At 43.3% G+C, this 23117-nt stretch overlaps 1 long non-coding RNA gene across 1 annotated transcript; it reads right to left on the reverse strand.

The window, feature by feature from the left end:
- Positions 1-11202: 11202 nt before the first annotated feature.
- Positions 11203-22817, reverse strand: LOC134349179 (uncharacterized). Its single transcript, XR_010018605.1, has 3 exons — positions 22573-22817; positions 20634-20742; positions 11203-17069 (listed from the first exon to the last, which is right to left on the reverse strand). It is a non-coding gene; the product is annotated as an uncharacterized LOC134349179 (long non-coding RNA).
- Between the last annotated feature and the right edge of the window lie 300 nt (positions 22818-23117).

Raw genomic sequence — 23117 nt, forward strand, 5'->3', positions numbered from 1 at the left:
GGCTGAGGGATTGGAGCAGGCGGCAGGGATTCAAATTTTTGGATCATTGGGACCTCTTTTGGCGCAGGTGTGACCTGTACAAAAAGGACGGGTTACACTTGAATCCTAGGGGGACCAATATCCTGGCAGGGAGATTAGCGGGGGCTACTGAGGTGACTTTAAACTAGAATGGTTGGGGGGTGGGAATCAAATTAAAGAGGCTAGGCGTGAGGAGGTTAGTTCACGACAGAGGAATGGGAACCAGTGCAGGGAGACAGAGGGGTGTAAAGTGAGGGTAGAAGCAAAAAGTACAAAGGAGAAAAGTAAAAGTGGCAGGCCGACAAATCCAGGGCAAGCATTAAAAAGGGCCACTTTTCAACATAATTGTATAAGAGCTAAGAGAGTTGTAAAAGAGCGCCTGAAGGCTTTATGTGTCAATGCAAGGAGCATTCGTAACAAGGTGGATGAATTGAAAGTGCAGATTGTTATTAATGATTATGATATAGTTGGGATCACAGAGACATGGCTCCAGGGTGATCAGGGATGGGAGCTCAACGTTCAGGGATATTCAATATTCAGGAGGGATAGACGTGAAGGAAGGGGAGGTGGGGTGGCGTTGCTGGTTAAAGAAGAGATTAACGCAATAGAAAGGAAAGACATAAGCCGGGAAGATGTGGAATCGATATGGGTAGAGCTGCGTAACACTAAGGGGCAGACAACGTTGGTGGGAGTTGTGCACAGGCCACCTAACAGTAGTAGTGAGGTCGGAGATGGTATTAAACAGGAAATTAGAAATGTGTGCAATAAAGGAACAGCAGTTATAATGGGTGACTTCAATCTACATGTAGACTGGGTGAACCAAATTGGTAAAGGTGCTGAGGAAGAGGATTTCTTGGAATGTATGCGGGATGGTGTTTTGAACCAACATGTCGAGGAACCAACTAGAGAGCAGGCTATTCTGGACTGGGTTTTGAGCAATGAGGAAGGGTTAATTAGCAATCTTGTCGTGAGAGGCCCCTTGGGTAAGAGTGACCATAATATGGTGGAATTCTTCATTAAGATGGAGAGTGACATAGTTAATTCAGAAACAAAGGTTCTGAACTTAAAGAGGGGTAACTTTGAAGGTATGAGACGTGAATTAGCTAAGATAGACTGGCAAATGACACTTAAAGGATTGACGGTGGATATGCAATGGCAAGCATTTAAAGGTTGCATGGATGAACTACAACAATTGTTCATCCCAGTTTGGCAAAAGAATAAATCAAGGAAGGTAGTGCACCCGTGGCTGACAAGAGAAATTAGGGATAGTATCAATTCCAAAGAAGAAGCATACAAATTAGCCAGAGAAAGTGGCTCACCTGAGGACTGGGAGAAATTCAGAGTTCAGCAGAGGAGGACAAAGGGCTTAATTAGGAAGGGGAAAAAAGATTATGAGAGAAAACTGGCAGGGAACATAAAAATGGACTGTAAAAGCTTTTATAGATATGTAAAAAGGAAAAGACTGGTAAAGACAAATGTAGGTCCCCTGCAGACAGAAACAGGTGAATTGATTATGGGGAACAAGGACATGGCAGACCAATTGAATAATTACTTTGGTTCTGTCTTCACTAAGGAGGACATAAATAATCTTCCAGAAATAGTAAGGGACAGAGGGTCCAGTGAGATGGAGGAACTGAGCGAAATACAAGTTAGTAGGGAAGTGGTGTTAGGTAAATTGAAGGGATTGAAGGCAGATAAATTCCCAGGGCCAGATGGTCTGCATCCTAGAGTGCTTAAGGAAGTAGCCCAAGAAATAGTGGATGCATTAGTGATAATTTTTCAAAATTCGTTAGATTCTGGACTAGTTCCTGAGGATTGGAGGGTGGCTAATGTAACCCCACTTTTTGAAAAAGGAGGGAGAGAGAAACCGGGGAATTATAGACTGGTTAGCCTAACGTCGGTGGTGGGGAAACTGCTGGAGTCAGTTATCAAGGATGTGATAACAGCACATTTGGAAAGCGGTGAAATGATCGGACAAAGTCAGCATGGATTTGTGAAAGGAAAATCATGTCTGACGAATCTCATAGAATTTTTTAAGGATGTAACTAGTAGAGTGGATAGGGGAGAACCAGTGGATGTGGTATATTTGGATTTTCAAAAGGCTTTTGACAGGGTCCCACACAGGAGATTAGTGTGCAAACTTAAAGCACACGGTATTGGGGGTAAGGTATTAGGGTGGGTGGAGAATTGGTTAGCAGACAGGAAGCAAAGAGTGGGAATAAACGGGACCTTTTCAGAATGGCAGGCGGTGACTAGTGGGGTACCGCAAGGCTCAGTGCTGGGACCCCAGTTGTTTACAATATATATTAATGACTTGGATGAGGGAATTAAATGCTGCATCTCCAAGTTTGCGGATGACACAAAGCTGGGTGGCAGTGTTAGCAGTGAGGAGGATGCTAAGAGGATGCAGGGTGACTTGGATAGGTTGGGTGAGTGGGCAAATTCATGGCAGATGCAATTTAATGTGGATAAATGTGAAGTTATCCACTTTGGTGGCAAAAATAGGAAAACAGATTATTATCTGAATGGTGGCCGATTAGGAAAAGGGGAGGTGCAACGAGACCTGGGTGTCATTATACACCAGTCATTGAAAGTGGGCATGCAGGTACAACAGGCGGTGAAAAAGTCGAATGGAATGCTGGCATTTATAGCGAGAGGATTCGAGTACAGGAGCAGGGAGGTACTACTGCAGTTGTACAAGGCCTTGGTGAGACCACACCTGGAGTATTGTGTGCAGTTTTGGTCCCCTAATCTGAGGAAAGACATCTTTGCCATAGAGGGAGTACAAAGAAGGTTCACCAGATTGATTCCTGGGATGGCAGGACTTTCATATGAAGAAAGACTGGATGAACTGGGCTTGTACTCGTTGGAATTTAGAAGATTGAGGGGGGATCTGATTGAAACGTATAAGATCCTAAAGGGATTCGACAGGCTAGATGCAGGAAGATTGTTCCCGATGTTGGGGAAGTCCAGAACGAGGGGTCACAGTTTGAGGATAGAGGGGAAGCCTTTTAGGACCGAGATTAGGAAAAACTTCTTCACACAGAGAGTGGTGAAACTGTGGAATTCTCTGCCACAGGAAACAGTTGAGGCCAGTTCATTGGCTATATTTAAGAGGGAGTTAGATATGGCCCTTGTGGCTACGGGGGTCAGGGGGTATGGAGGGAAGGCTGGGGCGGGGTTCTGAGTTGGATGATCAGCCATGATCATAATAAATGGCGGTGCAGGCTCGAAGGGCCGAATGCCCTACTCCTGCACCTATTTTCTATGTTTCTATGTTTCTATGTTAATAAGGTGCCACACAAAAGACTTATCTTTAAGCTAAGGATACATAGAGTTGGGGATGATGTATTAGCATGGATAGAGGATTGGTTAGCTAATAGAAAGCAGAGAGTTAGGATACATGGGTGTTACTCTGGTTGACAATCAGTGGTTAGCGGTGTGCCACAGGGGTCGGTGCTGGGCCCACAACTGTTCACGATATACATTGACGATCTGGAAGAGGGGACTGAGTGTAGAGTATCTAAGTTTGCTGATAACACTAAATTGAGTGGAAAAGCAAATTGTGCAGAAGATATGGAGAGTCTGCAGAGAGATATAGATAAATTAAATGAGTGGGCTAAGGTCTGGCGGATGGAGTACAATGTTGGTAAATGCGACGTCATTCACTTTGGAAGGAAAAGTGAGACAGCAGATTATTATTTAAATGGTAAAAGATTGCAGCACGCTGCTGTGCAGAGGGACTTGGGAGTGGTTGCACATGATTCACGAAATTGGCTTGCAGGTGTAGCAGGCTATCAAGAAGAGAAATGGAATTTTGGCCTTCGTTGCTAAAGGGATTGAATTTAGGAGCAGGGAGGTTATGCTGCAATTGTACAGGGTTCTGGGTCTCCTTACTTGAGGAAGGATACACTAGTGCAGAGGAGGTTCACCAGGTTGATTCCAGAGATGAGGAGGTTGGACCATTAGGACAGATTGAGTCGCCTGGGACTGTACTCGCTTGAATTCAGAAGAATGAGAGGCAATCTTATGAAACATGTAAAATTATGAAAGAGATAAGATAGAGGCAGGAAAATTGTTTCCACTGGTAGGTGGAACTAGGGGACATAACTTCAAGTTTTGGAGGAATAGATTAAGGACAGAGATGAGAAAGAACTGTTTTTTTTTCCCAGAGAGTGGTGAATCTGTGGAATTCTCTGCCCAATGAAGCAATGGAGGCTACCTCAGTAAATATATTTAAGACAAGTTTGGATAGATTTTTGCCTAGTAGAAGAATTAAGGGTTATGGAGTAACAGCAGGCAGGTGGAGATGAGTTCATGGCCAGATCACCCATGATCTTATTGAATGGCGGAGCAGGCTCCACAGGCCAGATGTCCTACCTTTGCTATTTCTTATCTTCTTAAAATGTAATTTTAAGTATGTAACGTCCATTTTTCCACTACTAGACTCACCCTAACTTTTGCTTCTATGCAAATTGTGCATACATAATCAGCATCTTGATAGATAAAAATGTCGCCAATTTTTATCTTTTGCTTTTGATCCAAAGACGGCAGTTCAGTATCTACAAGTTGCAAATGCCATTCTACCTCAACTTTTGTACGAACTTTGTTCTTCAAAGAATTTAACTCTTCACATGCTTGTCCTTTTGACATCCTTAGGATACAAAAATAATTATTATTATTATTTGAGAATTCGAAACATAATAATAATTGTTATTTTAAAAAATTATATTTTAATAAAATAATCAGTTATGCAAACAATTGTATAGAAGTAATTTCTTGCCATGCTCTAACAATTTTCTAATTAAAAAATCTTATTAGATTATGAGTTTTTTGAAAGATTACTTTCTTTCAAAAAAAACAGAATAAAGAATTTTTCACATCAAACAAGCGCAAACCACAACTCACAACCAGGGCCGGATTTAGTGGTGCCCCTGCTGACACCATAAAATGCTGCTGTACTAAGCAAAAAAAAGGCAAGAACAAGAGCAAAGGTCGTACTGGTCTAAATATCAAAGCTGTGCACAAAGACATTGGTTTAGTACAATACGTAGGCTATAAACTTACAGGCCTTAAGAGGGAGGACAGAAAGTAATGCAGAATCTTAGTTTGAAGGACAGCATCAGCTATTTCAACACAACAGTTGACACTGTTGATTCCAACAAGATTTTATATGTGTGCTGCACATGGAACCCCACTCAGCAAGTGGATTGATTTCTTTGATGTGGGATTGTAAGCCTTTGTATGCACCGGACATATTTGCAGCATTGTCATAGCACTGCCCCCTGCAGTTGCTTATGTCAATATTCATCTCTCCTAAAACTTTGAGCACAGACTCACATAAAGCCTCCCCTGTGTGGCTCTCAATGGGTAGAAATCGTAAGAATCGCTCCTGAATGTTCCCATCAGTTGACACATAACATAAAATGAAAGCGAGCTGATCTATGTGTAGCCCCCCCCGGCAAGCCTCAGGGTCGCTCAACTCGCTGTCATCTAGGGAAACAGCCCTCGGTCCCACCAAACTGAGTAATTAAGTTTGTGTGGATGTACCCCACCCTGCCAAATAACAGACAATACACCAGATACGATTAAATGAATTACAGTTTATAGATATTCTGGGAACTGTAGAATTAATAGAGATAAAATATAAAAGGAAAATAAAAGGCGCCACACTTATCAAAGTTCAATCTGTTCGTGCACAAACAGTTGGAGCTCTAGTAACAATCCTCTCTTCTTCATTCGATCCCCTCTGACCACCTCGACCTGCCGCCTGGGACCAACCATGGTGGTCGATCAGACACTCCACATGAATCAGTCTCTGGCTCCTCTCCTCGTCAAAGACCCTGGACCTTGGATCATGCTCAGGGTCCGACCCCGTTAACTGGCCCACAGCACCTTGTCCATTCTCTTGCTCTCTATCGCGCCTTCTCCTCAAACACAATAAGTTACAGACACACTAGAAAGAATAACACCTATCCCAATTGGTTCGCTCGCTCCCTTATCGATAACATAACCCAAACAAGCTACTAGCGGGAGAACTTTCTCAGCAGTTAACATAACAAAGAAGCCATTTTAATTATAACATAACAAAGAAGCCATTTTAATTAGCCTATGCAGTAACATAAAAGAAGAAACCCCTTGCATACGTGTGCAACATCTGTGCTTGAATTGATGCTAATAGAAAAGTATTCGGCCACTTTGACTTCACTGACGATCTCTGACAGAACTGAATCGCTCATGAGCTCAATAAACTTCTCACATGTTTTAGGTGAATGATATGAAGGGGTGCCTGATCCTGCATTTCCAAATTTCTGTTTGTGCGCCTTCAAAAACAGGTCAAACTCACTTATTATCTCCAGAATGCCCATGTAGTTCCCGTTATCAGGCCTGCTAAATATGTCACTGGAGCCTCAGATAGTCAGTCCCCTCTCAATCAAACACTTCACAACCGCCACCACTCTTCTCAATACATTGGTCCACTAGACACACTCTGATTTAAACTGTTTTTGCAGTTCTGTATTTATTCTCCCGCTGTCAGACGCTAGTGTAACATAGGTCAGTATCGTTTTCCTGTGGTGTTCACTATTTTCATGCTCTCCTATGTGCTCAGCAGCATGTTTCCAGTCGCTGAAGCCAGTTTCGAAGATGGACTGACAGTTACCATCACAGAAGATGTGGCATGCAAAGCAAAACACACAGCCGGTGCAAGGGGAATATAAGAGCCATTGCCTTGATATGTACTCACCATTTACGAGCTTGCGTTTGAAGTGAAATTTGGACAAAAAAACGTCTCTGTTGTTTGTATACTTGTTTCAAAGCTTTGATATCCACATCCTTATTCTGGCAGGACTCCAGCCCTTTCTTAGCCTAGTATGTTCGGACTGAATCATCTAATGTTTCCTTTCCTCAGTGAGTAGGATCAGTGCTGTTAAGGATCCTCAGTAGTGGTAACGTTAACATTAATGGTGACCCGACTTGGTTATTTGGAGGCCTCTGTGGTCGGGAACCCCAAAGTCATGCTCTCTGCCTCTTCAACGTTAGCTGCTGACTGTGGCAAGGACGGTGGTCCTGTGCTAACGCTGGTGCTAGCGCTAAGCTGTTGAACAAGTCTCCGTTTGTCCACCGGTCTCAGACTGTGACAGGAACGATGTACTGCTGCATCATCCAGAACAGGTTTAAAAAATTCTGTCAATTTCAATGTCTTTTTTAATGCTTCTTTCTCACAGTCCTCTTTTTCTTGTTTCTTTTTTCTTTTCTATGCTCCACTCTCGTTTTTTTTTGTCCACGATGATGATAGCTACCTATTTTGGGCCCCTCTGCAGCTCTGGCCCCTGGGTTGCAGCCCAGCCTAAAGTCCAGCCCTGCTCACAACACAGGTATACGTAAACAACAGGAATTCTGCAGATGCTGGAAATTCAAGCAACATACATCAAAGTTGCTGGTGAACGCAGCAGGCCAAGCAGCATCTATAGGAAGAGGTGCAATCGACGTTTCAGGCCGAGACCCTTCGTCAGGACTAACTGAAGGAAGAGTGAGTAAGGGATTTGAAAGTTGGAGGGGGAGGGGGAGATCCAAAATGATAGGAGAAGACAGGAGGGGGAGGGATGGAGCCAAAAGCTGGACAGGTGATAGGCAAAAGGGGATACGAGAGGATCATGGGGCAGGAGGTCCGGGAAGAAAGACAAGGGGGGGGGTGGGGGGTGACCCAGAGGATGGGCAAGAGGTATATTCAGAGGGACAGAGGGAGAAAAAGGAGAGTGAGAGAAAGAATGTGGGCATAAAAATGAGTAACAGATGGGGTACGAGGGGGAGGTGGGGCCTTAGCGGAAGTTAGAGAAGTCGATGTTCATGCCATCAGGTTGGAGGCTACCCAGACGGAATATAAGGTGTTGTTCCTCCAACCTGAGTGTGGCTTCATCTCCACAGTAGAGGAGGCCGTGGACAGACATGTCAGAATGGGAATGGGATGTGGAATTAAAATGTGTGGCCACTGGGAGGTCCTGCTTTCTCTGGCGGACAGAGCGTAGGTGTTCAGCAAAGCGGTCTCCCAGTCTGCGTCGGGTCTCACCAATATATAAAAGGCCACATCGGGAGCACCGGACGCAGTATATCACCCCAGTCGACTCACAGGTGAAGTGATGCCTCACCTGGAAGGACTGTTTGGGGCCCTGAATGGTGGTAAGGGAGGAAGTGTAAGGGCATGTGTAGCACTTGTTCCGCTTACACGGATAAGTGCCAGGAGGGAGATCAGTGGGGAGGGATGGGGGGGACGAATGGACAAGGGAGTTGTGTAGGGAGCGATCCCTGCGGAATGGAAAGATGGGGAGGGAAAGATGTGCTTAGTGGTGGGATCCCGTTGGAGGTGGCGGAAGTTACGGAGAATAATATGTTGGACCGCGGGTGGGGTGGTAGGTGAGGACCAGGGGAACCCTATTCCTAATGGGGTGGTGGGAGGATGGAGTGAGAGCAGATGTACGTAAAATGGGGGAGATAAGTTTAAGAGCAGAGTTGATAGTGGAGGAAGGGAAGCCCCTTTCTTTAAAAAAGGAAGACATCTCCCTCGTCCTACAATGAAAAGCCTCATCCTGAGAGCAGATGCGGCGGAGACGGAGGAATTGCGAGAAGGGGATGGCGTTTCCCATGATCCTCTCGTATCCCTTTTTGCCTATCATCTGTCCAGCTCTCGGCTCTATCCCTCCCCCTCCTGTCTTCTTCTATCATTTTGGATCTCCCCCTACCCCTCCAACTTTCAAATCTCTTATTCACTCTTCCTTCAGTTAGTCCTGACGAAGGGTCTCGGCCTGAAACGTCGACTGCACCTCTTCCTATAGATGCTGCTTGGCCTGCTGCGTTCACCAGCAACTTTGATGTATGTTACAGGTATACGTATGATGTCAGGCAGTGAAAACGGCTGTCAGGCACAATAGCAAAAGTAAAATATTTTGATTAGACTGCAATGGTATTCTTTGGTCTGGCAGTTTATTAACAGTGAGCTATTGACTTCCAGTCTGTGTTTATTGTTACAATTTATAACAGTGTTGTAACGAAGCATTATCAATGTAAATACTTTGAAGCCCTTAAATGTTTCAAAGTAAAGATAGTGGTACATTGATTATTTAGCACATTTATGGATTATATTCATTAACACATAATTAGTTACAGGGTATTTCACAATTCTGTTAATATAGATTTCAAAATTATATTAGCATAATTTCAAAATTATATTAACTATATAAACGAAAATTCCAGCTGCGTGGCAACAAAGGCTATGTGCACAGGAGCATTTCAGTTACTGTGCACCCGTGCAAATTAGAGTGATTCCCACTCATCCCTCCATCATCTGCTACTCACGCTTCCATCTATCACCTGCCAGCTCTTGCTCCACCCATTCAGTCCATGATTTTTTTGCTAGCTATTTCCCCTCTCTATTTTAGTCCAGATGAAGGGTCTCAATCTGAAACACCGACCATTCATCTCCATACATTGAGTTCCTGACCCATTGAGTTCCTCTGGCATCTTGCGTGTTGCTTCAGACTCCACTACCTGCAGTTTCTTATGTCTCAGGTTTCATTTGCTGTCGGCCAGAAAGGGTCTGAGGGCTAAAGCACTTAGTGACCCCTAGCTAAAACCTAGCTGCAACTCTAAGGGAGAGCACCATAATGTAGAATGATAGGGAAAAAAAATGAGAGTTTACTCACATGCACCTGGTGTAATGTGTGTTGTTTGTGTCAAATCAAATCAACAAGAATCTTGATGAGCAGCCACAAGTGTCAGCACGCTTCTGGTGCCAACTTGTATCCCCACAACTCGCTAACCCTAACTGTACATCTTTGGAATATCGGAGGATCCTGGAGCACGAGGAGGAAACCCATGAAGTCATGGGGAGAATGTGAAAACTCCTTACAGACAGCAATGGAAATTGAACCCAGATCTTACAGCTGGCATGCTGAAATAGCTTTACGCTAACCACCAAACTATCATGGCTCCCCTGCATGACAGAAGGTATACAGGAAAACGTGAGTTTAAATCTGGGATCCATCCAGTGCAGAAAGATGTAAATGGTGGATCATATAGGTTATAGAATAAAGATGCGGGATTTTGACCTATTAAAAGAAGTAAAATTAGCTGTTTGGTTGTCCAGAACTTCACAGTTCATACAGGTAGTGCAATCTATGAGCTTAACTCCTATTGAGTTTCCCTGCCTTACTCAATCTATCCTGACTCCAGGTTGACAAGCAATTATTGAGGTGGTTGTCCAGGAAAGGAAGTTTCATATTGGCAGGTGGCAAGTCATTAATTGCTGCATCGATGACAGCCATTTTGAGGAGGGCATGAGAAGGACTACTTGTTACATAAAGGGAAAACTCATTTCATGACCAAACCGAAGTGGAAAGAAAGGGGAATTTAGTGGCACCCACACTATTCTTGAATAGTGTTGCAACGGCTGTTACTGTTGTTCCAATGTTACTGTCCCAGAACTCTGCAGGTCAGATGAGTGATGTGATGGTCATTAGGCCTCCAATGGCTGTTACTGTCCCACATCTTCACAGATCAACTAGTGATAAAAGCTGAGCTGGATGAAAAAGGGAAAAGAATCACACTGAGTGATGGAAGCACTCAGTAGGTCAGACACTAAAGGGTCTTCAGCTTGATGCATTAACTTTGTTTCCCCTTCCACGGGTACTGCCCGAACCTGGTGAGTGTTCCAGTGTCTTCTCCTTTGCTTCAGATTTCTAGTGACTGCAATTTTGTTTTTATTTTCCATTTACTTGAAGGAAACAGCTAATTTTACCTCTTCTAATAGGTCAACACATGGCACCAATCATAGGAAAGTCAAGGAATGCCTGCGTTCAAAGTGGAGTATGTCCTCAGTATTATTTTTGTCTTATTTTGCATATGGGTTGTTTGTCATTCTTTTCTGATAATGTATAAATGCCTTTTTCTGTTGTACTGCATTCTATTGTATTTTTTGGTGTAAGTGTCTGCAAGAAAATGAACCTCGAAGTGGTATATGGTAACATATTATATATGTACTTTGATAATAGATATACTTTGAACTTTGCTCATGGAGGGTTCAGATGTCTGACAACCCAGGCTGTTCTGAGAGAGATATTTAGATTTTTAGATTTGATTTGATTTTGAGGACACGCAGTCCTCTTTTATTGTTATTTAGTAATGCATGCATTAAGAAATGAAACAATGTTCCTCCAGAATGATATCACAGAAAACAAGACAAACCAAGACTGAAAAACTGACAAAAATCACATAATTATAACATATAGTTGCAACAGTGCAAAGCAATACCGTGATTTGATAAAGAACAGACCATGGGCACGGTAAAAAAAAAGTCTCAAAGTCTCTCAAAAGCCCCATCATCTCACGCAGACTGTAGAAGGAAGAAAAACTCTCCCTGCCATAAGCTTCCAGCGCCGCTAACTTGCCGATGCAGCACCCTGGAAGCACCCGACCACAGCCGACTCTTGAGTCCATCCGAAAACTTCGAGCCTCCGACCAGCCCTCCGACACCGAGCACCGAGCACCACCTCTGCCAAGCGCTTCGACCCCAGCAATAGGCAAAGCCGAGGAATTGGGGCCTTCCCCTCCGGAGATTCTCGATTGCACAGTAGCAGCGGCAGCGAAGCGGGCATTTCAGAAATTTCTCCAGATATAAAGGATTACTTTAAAATTGATTCAAATATCAAATATATGATCTTAACTTCTATGAATGGAACAATCTCTCAAAGACCACTCAGCAACCTAACTGGCCATGGCAGTGTGTTGAGGTAGGTTTTACTAGTCCACCATTAAGAAGGAAAACCAATACTCTATTTTCACTAAATAAGTCGGAACCTTGCTGTGCAAATCACAGCATGACTTAAGTCTCTAATGAAGGGGATAGAGTTCTCTAAGCAGGGACTGTCTTTGATGGTAAAACCCTTTTGAAGTGAGTCACTTCAAAAATCAGGTAACATAAGCCACTCTGAAATTATTAGGCCTTGATAGGAAGTGTCCTGTGCCTTACAAGCCTAAGTTATGAAGAAAACCCAGAAAAGAAGAATTTTCTGTTAAAACCTTCCTTGCAGAAGAACCTATGCCAAATGGGATGTTATTTCCCTTGGTTTTTGTCAAACATATTTCACAAGAGTAAGTCATTTACAGTAAGTTATCTATATGTGCCTGGTTCCCTGCAAGTAGTGTTCCAGGTAGGCAGGGTGGTGAAGAAGGCTTTTGACAAGCTGGCCTTTATCAGTTAGTACAAAAGTTAGGTACTTTGCAGTTGTACAAGACATTTGTGAGACCATATTAGGAATATTGTGTTCAGTTTTGGTCGCCCTGCTACAGGGAAGACACTATTAAACAGGAAAAAATGCAGAGGAGATTGGTAAGGAGGATGCAAGGGCATGGGTAACTGAGTTCAAGAGAGAGGCTAAGCACTTTGGGACATTTTTCATTGAAGTTTAGGAGAAAGAACAGTGTTCCTGTAGAGGGACATAGATAGGGTGAATGCACACAGTCTTTATACCAGAGGTGGAGAATCAGGAACTAGGGAGCATAGGTTTAAGGTTAGAGGGAAGAGATAGGAGCATGAGGGTCCGACTTTTCAAGCAGGTAAATGGAATACTGTACAGATACAATATATAGAAGGAACTACTGGGGGGAGTGGTTGAAGCAGGTACATCGACAACATTTAAAATGTACTTGCATAGATACCTGGATAGGAGTGCTTTAGAGCAGGGCTTCCCAAACTTTTTAATGCTGTGGACTCCTACTATTGACTGAGGGAACCATGCAGCCAGGTTGGGAACCTCTGCTTTAGAGGGATATGGGACAAACATCGGCAAATGGGACTATCTTGGATGAGAAACTTAGTGGGCACGGAGCAGGTAAGTCAAAGGGCCTGGTTCCATGCTTTATGACCTTATGACTCTGATAAGTCACTCCTGTCAGGAACAAGCAATGAACGGGTATGAACAAAATCCTGTATAGAGAAAGACATACTTTATTGATCCCGAGGGAAATTGAGTTTCGTTACAGCTGCACCAACTAAGAATAGAGCATAAATATAGCAATACAAAAACCACAAACAATCAAACAACAATATGCAAACTATGCCAGATGGAAGTAAGTCCAGGACCAGCCTATTGGCTCAGGGTGTCTGACCCTCCATGAGAGGAGCTGCAAAGTTCGACGGCCACAGGCCATCTATACTATACTAATTGGTTTGCACTTCAAATGATAATCTACCTAGTAGAGGCACTGCCTGACTGCACCAGAAAGTTCAGTCCTGACCTCACTGGTGTCCGTGAGGAGATTGTGCCTTCTCCCTGTGACAGCACTGATTGCTCCAGTTACTTTTCACATCCAACATCCACATAGTTACATGGCATGGTACCACAGCAGTTAATGTGACACCACACAGCATCAGCAATCAGGGTTGAATTCCAGCCACCGTCTGTAAGAAGTTTGTACATTCTCCCTCTGACCACATGGCCTGCCTCCACGTGCTCTGGTTTCCCCTCACCTTTCAGTAAGGGTTAGCAATTGTGGACATGCCATGGGATTAAGGTAAAACAGGTGTTTGATGGTTGACATTGACCTTGCAGACTGAAGGTTCTGTTTCTCTGCTGTGTCTCTTTATGTGACACAAGACCATAAGACAAAGGAGCAGAAGTCAGCCATTCGGCCCATCGAGTCTGCTCCGCCATTTTATCATGAGCTGATCCATTCTCCCATTTAGTCCCACTCCCCTGCCTTCTCACCATAACCTTTGATGCCCCGGCTACTCAGATACCTATCAATCTCTGCCTTAAATACACCCAATGACTTGGCCTCCACTGCTGCCTGTGGCAACAAATTCCATGGATTCACCACCCTCTGACTAAAAAAATGACTTCACATTTCTGTTCTGAATGGGACATATTTGTCAGAGACTTTGGGAAACTCGGAAGGATATAAATGTAGGCGCTGAGCACACCATCGGAGGAGTGAACTGATATGGCCAACTTACCTATCTATGGTTTGTCTGAGCCCCAGGAGTGGGAAGAGGGGAGTTGATGGATGGGAATCCAGAACCTCTTTATAAAGGAGCAATGGACCTATTACCCTCTTTGCTGCCTGACCCATTGAGTTCAACCAGCAGTTTGCTTGTTGCTCCAGATTTCGGCATCTGTATTTTCTTATGTCCACATTTTAAATCACCTTATACAAGCTAAACCCTGAATGCATGCAGTCCCAACTACCTCAGGAAGTTAAAAGGCTCATTTGTTTATGATGGCCTGCAGTCAATGGACACCACAGCACTAAATTGAATTGAACTGAGCTGAACTGAACATTCTGAGACTATTTCAATGATCTTGTGATTTGATGTTTTATTTTCTGTCTTTTTCGCTCATTTTTGCCATTTGTGCAATCTGGATTTTTTTCCCCATGTTGTGGGATTTGATGTCTTTCTTTGAATGAGTTCCATGGTTTTCTTTGTTTTGCGACCGTCTATGGAAAGATGAATCTCATGGTTGTATACTGCTTAAATACTTCTATAATAAGTACACTTTGAATCTTTTGAGTCTTGAATGTACCAAAGTACGGTGAAAGACTTTATTTTGCAAGCTATCCATGCAGATCATTTCCTCAACAGGAGAAAATCTGCTAATGATGGAAATCCAAGCAGCACACACAAAATGCTGGAGGAACTCAGCAGGCCGGGCAGCATCTATGGAAAAGGGTAAACAGTCGACGTTTTGGGCCGAGACCCTTCATCAGGACATCAAGATCACTTCATTATAGCAGCATATCAAGGTACTATCAGGGAAAGCAATAACAGACAGCAGAATAACAAGTTATAGTTACAGAGAGAGTGCTATAAGGCAGAAAGTAAGTAGAAAGGCCATAAGGAGGTAGATTGTGAAGAAGATGATTAGCTTTATTTATTACATGTACATCAAAACATACAGAGAAAACATATAGTATCATATCAGCTGAGGATGTTCTACGAGTCTGTGGTGGCCAGTGCGATCATGTTTGCTGTTGTGTGCTGGAGCAGCAGGCTGAGGGTAGCAGACACCAACAGAATCAACAAATTCATTCGTAAGGCCAGTGACGTTGTGGGGATAGAACTGGACTCTCTCACGGTGGTGTCTGAAAAGAGGATGCTGTCTAAGTTGCATGCCATCTTGGTCAATGTCTCCCATCCACTACATAATGTACTGGGTGGGCACAGGAGTACATTCAGCCAGAGACTCATTCCTCCGAGATGCAGCATAGAGCGTCATAGGAAGTAATTCCTGCCTGTGGCCATCAAACTTTACAACTCCTCCCTTGGAGGGTCAGACACCCTGAGCCGATAGGCTGGTTCTGGACTTATTTCATAATTTACTGGCATAATTTACATATTACTATTTAACTATTTATTACTATTTTCTATTACTATTTATTATTTCCCTGACTATTACTATTTACTAATCGTAACATTACTATTACTATTTATTATTTATGGTGCAACTGTAACGAGAACCAGTTTCCCCCGGGATCAATAAAGTATGACTATGACTATGATAAATCAGCTAGAATTATGCTGGGCAAGTATCACCGTGCTTCAGATACCAATGTAGAATGTAGTTGCTGCTATGACAGAAGTACAAATATATAGTTCCCTGAAAGTAATATCACAAGTACTGAAGTTGAAGAAAGTATTTGACACACTGGCCTTCATCAGTCAGGGCACTGAGTACAGGTGTTGGAACGTTATGCACATGGCCTTGGTGAAGTTCTACCTGGAATAGTGTGTGCAGGTTTGGTTGGGCTCTTATAGGAACAATACATTTAAAATGGAAAGAGTCCAAGAGAGATATGCAAGACTGTTGCCAGTACTCAAGGGGAAGTTGTGGAGGTTAGAACTGCATTTCTTGGAGCATAAGAAAGGGACTCCAGTATGAGAGGGCCATAGAATTAAGGTGAGAAGGATAAGATTTAAACCCCTCTGTAGTATCCAAGACATCTTCAAGGAGCAACGTCTTGGGAAGGCAGTGTCCATTATTAAGGATTCCCACCACGCAGGATATGCTCTCTTCCCATTATTACTGTCAGGAAGGAAGTACAAAAGCCTGAAGGCTCTTACTCAGGGATTCAGGAACAGCTTCTTCCCTTCTGCCATCCGATTCCTAAATAGACATTGAATTCATGAACACAGCCTCACTCCTTTTCTTATTTCTGTTTTTGTACTACTTAGTTGTTTTAACTATTTAGTATATTTTTCCATAATTCACAGTTTATTTTTCTATATTATCATGTTTTGCAATGTACTGCTGCCCCAAAGTTAACAAATTTCAAGACTTATCAAAATCAAATCAATCAAATCGAGTTTAATTGTCATTCAAATCATACATGGATAAGGCAGAATGACACAGTTTTCCTCTGGGGCCAAGGTGCAAAAGCACACACACGTATTCAAAGTAACAAGAAAGAGAAAAAAAAGAACATAGTCATGTAAGAAAACAATTTTTTTTCCCAAGTCCCTGAGCGACAAGTCCGCAAATTGATGGTTCCTGGCATTCCAGCCTGTAATTCCACCAATCTAACACTGGAGGGCAGCACCAACAGGAGACGTCACCCCCAACTGAGTCTAAACACCACATTACAATGTAACCCCAGGGACTGAGGCCCAGTCCTAACTACAACCGAGGCAACACTGCTGCCTCGCCACCTGTTATGTCACAAAACAAGGGAAGCATGCCTGTGGCAATTAATGTCCAACAGACAAAAGAATTGACCAAGACGGTCACTCACAGTTAAATTGCACACTGCCTTCACACCAACTCAAAGGCACCAACATTGTCTGAACCCCGGTCAGCACTTCCAAAACCAATCCGTTTTGTCCTGCAGCCTGACCAGCTCAAATCCCCAGACCTGTTGGCCTGGCTCAAACCCACAGGCCCGACAGCCCAGATCAAGTCCACAGGCCCAACAACCCGGCTTGAATCCGCTGACCTGACGGCCTGATTGGATATACTTCGTACCGAAAGGACAGGCAGGAAGGCATAGGCGGTGGTGTGGCTCTGTTGGTAAGAGATAAGAATGACATCTTTAGAAAGAGGATAACATAAGGTCAGAGAATATTGAATCTTTGTTAACACAAAATAATCTGCAGATGCTGGGGTCAAAGCAACACTCACAACACGCTGGAGGAACTCAGCAGGTCGGGCAGCATCCGTGGAAAAGATCAGTCAACCGATCTTTTCCACGGATGCTGCCCGACCTGCTGAGTTCCTCCAGCATGTTGTGAGTGTTGAATCTTTGTTGATGGAGTTAAGAAACTGCAAATATAAAAAAAACATTCTGGGAATCATATATAATAATAAAGGCATCCATTAGTCTTGCGAAACCATGGATCTGCGCCCGGAAAGTCTTCACTCTCCAGGGCACAGGCCTGGGCAAGGTTGTATGGAAGACCAGCAGTTGCCCATGCTGCAAGTCTCCCCTCTCCACGACACCGATGTTGTCCAAGGGAAGGGCATTAGGACACATACAGCTTGGCACCAGTGTCGTCACACAGCAATGTGTGATTAAGTGCCTTGCTCAAGGACACAACACACGTTGCCTCGGCTGGGGCTCGAACTCACAACCTTCAGGTCGCTAGACCTTAACCACTTGGCCACGTGCCCATGGGAATCATATATAGACCTCCAAATAGTGTCCAAGTTGTGGGGTTGGGATTGTAAAGGGAGCAGGAAAACACACACAATAAGGGTAATGTCACAATTGCAATAGGGGACTTCAATATGCAAGGGGATTGGAAAAATCAAGTTGGTGTCAGATCACGAAAGAGGGAATTTGTTGAATGCCCACTAGATGGCTTTTTAGAGCAGCTTATGCTTGAGGGAAAAGTCTGTCTTAGATTGAGTGTTGTGTAATAACCCACATCTTATTTGGGAGCTTAACATAAGGAACTGTCAGGAGGCAGTGATCATAATATTATTGATTTCATTCTGCAACTTGAGAGGGAGAAGCATAAGTCACATGTATCAGTATTGCAATGGAATAAAGGGAATTACAGAGGCATGAGAGAGGAACTTGCCCAGGTAGATTGAAGGAGGATACTGGCGGGGATGATGGCAGAGCAGAGATGGTTGAAATTTAAATAAGTCCCATAGAAGAAAAAACTTTCAAATAGCTGGGGTGGACAACCAAGGTAAGTTAAGGACTGGATAAAAGCCAAGGAAAGGGCATATAAGATAGCAAAAGTGAGTGGGAAGTTGTTTGATTGGGAAGCTTTTAAAATCTAATAAAAGGCAACTAAAAAGCAATAAGAAATGAAAAGATGAATTATGAGGGAAAACTAATCAATAATATAAAGCAGGACACTGGAAGTTTTTTCAGTTACACAAAGAGTAAAAGAGAGGTGAGAGTTGATATTGGACAATGGGAAAATGATGCTGGTGAGTTAGTAATGTGGGACAAAGAAATGGCAGATGAAATTTATGAGTACTTTGCGTCAATCTTCATTGTGGAAGACACTAGCAGTGTGTGAGAGGTCCATGAGTGTCAGGGAGCAGGACTAGGTGCCATTGCTATTACAAAGGAAAAAGTGCAAGGCAAACTCAAAGGTCTTAGGTGGATAAGCCACCTGGATCATACGGACGACATCCTAGATTCCTGAGAAAGGGTGCTAACGAGATAACGGATGCATTGGGTCATGATTTTTCAAGAATCGCTTAATTCTGGCATGGTCCGGAGGACTGGAAAATGTCACTCTACTCTTTAATAAGGGAGGAAGGCAAAAGAAAGGAAATTATAGGTAAGTTTGCCTAACCACAGTGGTTAGGAGAGTGTTGGAGTCCATTATTAAGGATGAGGTTTTGGGGTACTTGGAGATTAATGATAAAATAAGTCAAAGTCTGCATGGTTTCTGTGAATGGAAATCTTGCCTGACAAATCTGTTAGAGTTCCTTGAGGAAGTAATCAGTAGGATGGACAAAGGAGAGGTAGTGAATGTTATTTACTTGGATTTTCAGAAGGCATTTGATAAGGTACCACACATGAGGCTGCTTAACAAGATAACGTCCTATGGCATTACAGGAAAGATACTGACATGGATAGAGGAATGGCTGACAACCAGGAGGTAGCGAGTGGGAATAAAGGGAGCTTTTTCTGGTTGGTTGCCAGTGACTAGTGGCTTTCCTCAGGGTTCAGTCTTGGGACAGCTACTTTTCATGTTGTTTGTCAATGATTTAGATAATGGAATTGATGGCTTTGCAGCAAAGTTTGCAGATGATACTAGGATAAGTGGAGGGGTAGATGGTGCTGAGGAAGCAATGTAATTGCAGCAGGACTTAGACAAATTAAAAGAATGGGCAAAAAAGTGACAGATAGAATGCAGCATTGGGAAATGTATGATAATGCATATTTTATAAAGGCAATGATAATGTAAGCTATTATCTAAATGGAGAGAAAATTCAAACATCAGAGGTGCAAAGGGACTTAGGAGTCCTTGTGCAAGACTCCCAGAAGTGCAAGTTTCCTTTAATATACAGGTTGAATCCCTGGGGGATCTCATTGAAACCTACAGAATGCTGAGAGGACGAGATAAGGTGGACATGGAGAGGGTGTTTCCTCTGGTGGGGTGTCCAGAACTAGATGGCACAACCTGAAATTGAGGGGAGACCTTTCACAAAAGAGGTAAGGAGGAATTTTTTTAGCCAGAAAGTAATGAATCTGTGGAACGCTTTGCCACAGACTGTGGTGGAGGCCATGTCCGTGGGTATACTTAAAGTGGAAGTAGATTGCTTCCTGATTGGTCAGGGCTTCAAAGGATATGGCGAGAAGGCAGGTGTGTGGGGTTGAGTGGGATCCAGGATCAGCCATGATGGAATGGCGGACTGGACTCAAAGGCCTGAATGGCCTATTTCAGCTCCTATGGTCTTATGTAGGGAAGGAGAAGGAGAAAGAGGTGAACCAGAATGGGGAATAGAGAGAGAGAGAATTGGGAGGGAATGAAATTCTGGAAATTAGAGAAATTGATGTTTTTACAATTAGGTTAGAAGCTACTCAGATGGAATATGAGGTGTTGCTCCTCCAACCTGAACGTGCCTCATCGTGGCAATTGAGGAGGCCATGGACCAACATGTTGGAATGGGAATGGGAAGTCAAATTGAAATGGGTGGCCTCTAGGAAATCCCGCATTTTGTTGTAGATGAAGTGAAAGTGCTCAACAAAGGAATTCTTCCAACCTATGTCAGGGCTCACCAATGTAGAAGTGGCTGCACCAGGAGCACTAAGTACAGTAGGTAACTGCGACAGACTTACAGATCACCTGGAAGGACTGTTTAGAGCGTTTAGTGGTGGGAGAGGAGGTGTAGGGGTAGATTGTACAGACATTATTAACGATCTTTGAAGAATTACCAGTTTTTGGAATTGCTCCGGAGGACTGGAAAACTGCAAAAGTCTGTCCAATCTTTTAGAAGGGAGAGAGGCGGCAGAAAGGAAATTATAGGCCAGTTACGCAGATCTCAGTGGTTGGGAAGATGTTGGAGTCTATTATTAATGATGAGGTTTCGGAATATTTGGAGACACATGACAAAGTATGCCAAAGTCGTCATAGTTTCCTTAAGGGGAAAGCTTACCTGGCAAATTTGTTGGAATTCTTTGAGGAAGTAACAGGCAAGATAGACAAAGGAGAATCAGTCTTTCAAGTCCAGCGTAGTTCAGGACCAGCTTCTTCCTATTTTCTTGCTACTGGCATGTAAGTAGAAGATATTAGATGACATTCCATTTTGACACCCTTTCTCTCTGTGTGTGTCTTATTTTTATCTTCACTCTCTGTGTTTCCATTTGCCTGGTTCTTTTTCACAAAGTTTTCCAAAAATTGAAGCACATCTACTTACACCTCTTTATTGACAGTACGTTCGGTTTCAAAGAACTTTAATAATTTTGTTGACCATTGAATAGCCACTAAAGAGTCTTGAACCTTACCCAAATTTCTGATAAGGTTACCTTAAATAGATATTCAATTATTCATTTTTTTTCAAGCAGTTGAAATCCAAGACTAGTTTTAATCCAATTCCATGTATCTTTACCCTTTGGCTATGAAATCAGCCCAATTTGTATCCATTATGTCTCCTAAAAATAGCATGATAAACCTTGATGAAGGGTCTCAACCTGAAATAGACAATAGACAATAGGTGCAGAAGTAGACCATTCGGCCCTTCGAGCCTGCACCGCCATTCTGAGATCATGGCTGATCATCTACTATCAATACCCAGTTCCTGCCTTGTCCCCATAACCCTTGATTCCCCTATCCATAAGATACCTATCTAGCTCCTTCTTGAAAGCATCCAGAGAATTGGCTTCCACTGCCTTCTGAGGCAGCGCGTTCCACACCTCCACAACTCTCTCGGAGAAGAAGTTCCTCCTCAAATCTATCCTAAATGACCTACCCCTTATTCTTAAACCATGCCTTCTGGTACTGGACTCTCCCAGAATCTGGAACATATTTCCTGCCTCTATCTTGTCCAATCCCTTAATAATCTTATATGTCTCAATCAGATCCCCCCTCAATCTCCTTAATTCCAGCATGTACAAGCCCAGTCTCTCTAACCTCTTTGCGTACGGACATCCCAGGAATTAACCTGAAATGTCAACTGTTTATTCCTCCCCATGGATGCTGTCTGAACTGCTGAGTTCCTCCAGCATTTTCTATGTGTTGCTCTGGATTTCCAGCATTTTAATGGTTTAAAGGTCCAATTTAATGTCAGAGAAATGCATACAATATACATCCTGAAATGTTTTTCCTTAACAAACATCCACGAAAACAGAGGAGTGCCCCAAAGAATGAACGACAGTTAAACGTGAGAACCCCAAAGTCCCCCCAACTCTCCCCTCCCACACGTAAGCGGCAGCGAGCAACAACCCCCACCCCCACGGGCAGAACAAAACCAAGCACGGGTACCACCACCAAGCGCTCAAGCGTGAGCAAAGCAGTAGCAAAGACACAGACTCGCGGTTACGCCAAAGACTTGGCATTTCATCCGGAATTCGACATCTCACAGGCTCTCTCCCGAATAAGGGAGAGTGGGGCGCCTCCATTTTCCCAGCGAGCGGGGAGACATAACAAACAACTCGCTGGTTTACGATGTTAAAAGTCTGTTACGTCGCTTTTTTTCGAGGTCTGTGCCTGAAGATCGCAAAGATCCTGGGTTTTCGGGTACACAGCAATAAATTTAAAGGCTCCCCCGCCGACACACGGATCTCCTGCCGTGACATCGACCCTTGATCCGCCCGTCTCCGGGACCCCGAGATCTTAGGCTTGCTTTCTTTCTTTTTTCAATCTTTTTATTGATTTTTTTTTAAGTGTGTATACAAACAAGAGAAGAATCTCTGTAGAAGAATATGTCAGTAACAGTACATACAGAGGTAAAATAAATAGTATCAGAATCACACATAGTGTTGATCTACAAAGTATTAATTTGATATAGAATGTATAATACAGAAAAAATGTAATTCATTCTCCTCTTATCAATTTATGAAGAGAGGGAGGACTATTAGAGGCTTTCAAATACGAACCGGACTCTCTGGTCGAACCCTTGGCGTGCCAAACAACGGCCAGTTCGGAAACCCCGAGAACGGGTCCCATTCCCGCAAAGAACCGAAGTCAGCGTGTAACTCCAGGTCAGGATCTTCAAAAGAACCCTGAAAGGGAAAAATAAAGATATTTAAGATGGAAACAGAGCTGTTTCCAAAGGTGTAAGCAAAGGAGTCACTGTTTAGCGCCATCTTAACTCCGCCTCCATCTCTGCTTTTGCGGAATCTCTCGTGTTTATGACTAGCCCTAGTGTTTATTATCGTCTACAACAGAAAAATAACACGGAAAGCAGATAGATGCTGTGTTTTTCAAGTGATAGTGAGGCCCTGGTCAAGAAGAAGAGAGGTACATAACATGAATAGGCAGGAAGGAACAATTGAAGAGTTTAAGAAATGCAAGAACACTTAAGAAGCGAATCAGGAAGGCTAAAATACTGCATAAGGTTGCTCTAGCAGCCAAGGAGAAGGTGAATCCCAGGGGCTTTGACAGATATTTTATATATTAAGAGCAAAAGGACAGCAAGGGA

This window comes from Mobula hypostoma, chromosome 7 (assembly GCF_963921235.1).
Source record: "Mobula hypostoma chromosome 7, sMobHyp1.1, whole genome shotgun sequence".
Classification (NCBI taxonomy): Eukaryota; Metazoa; Chordata; class Chondrichthyes; order Myliobatiformes; family Myliobatidae; genus Mobula; species Mobula hypostoma.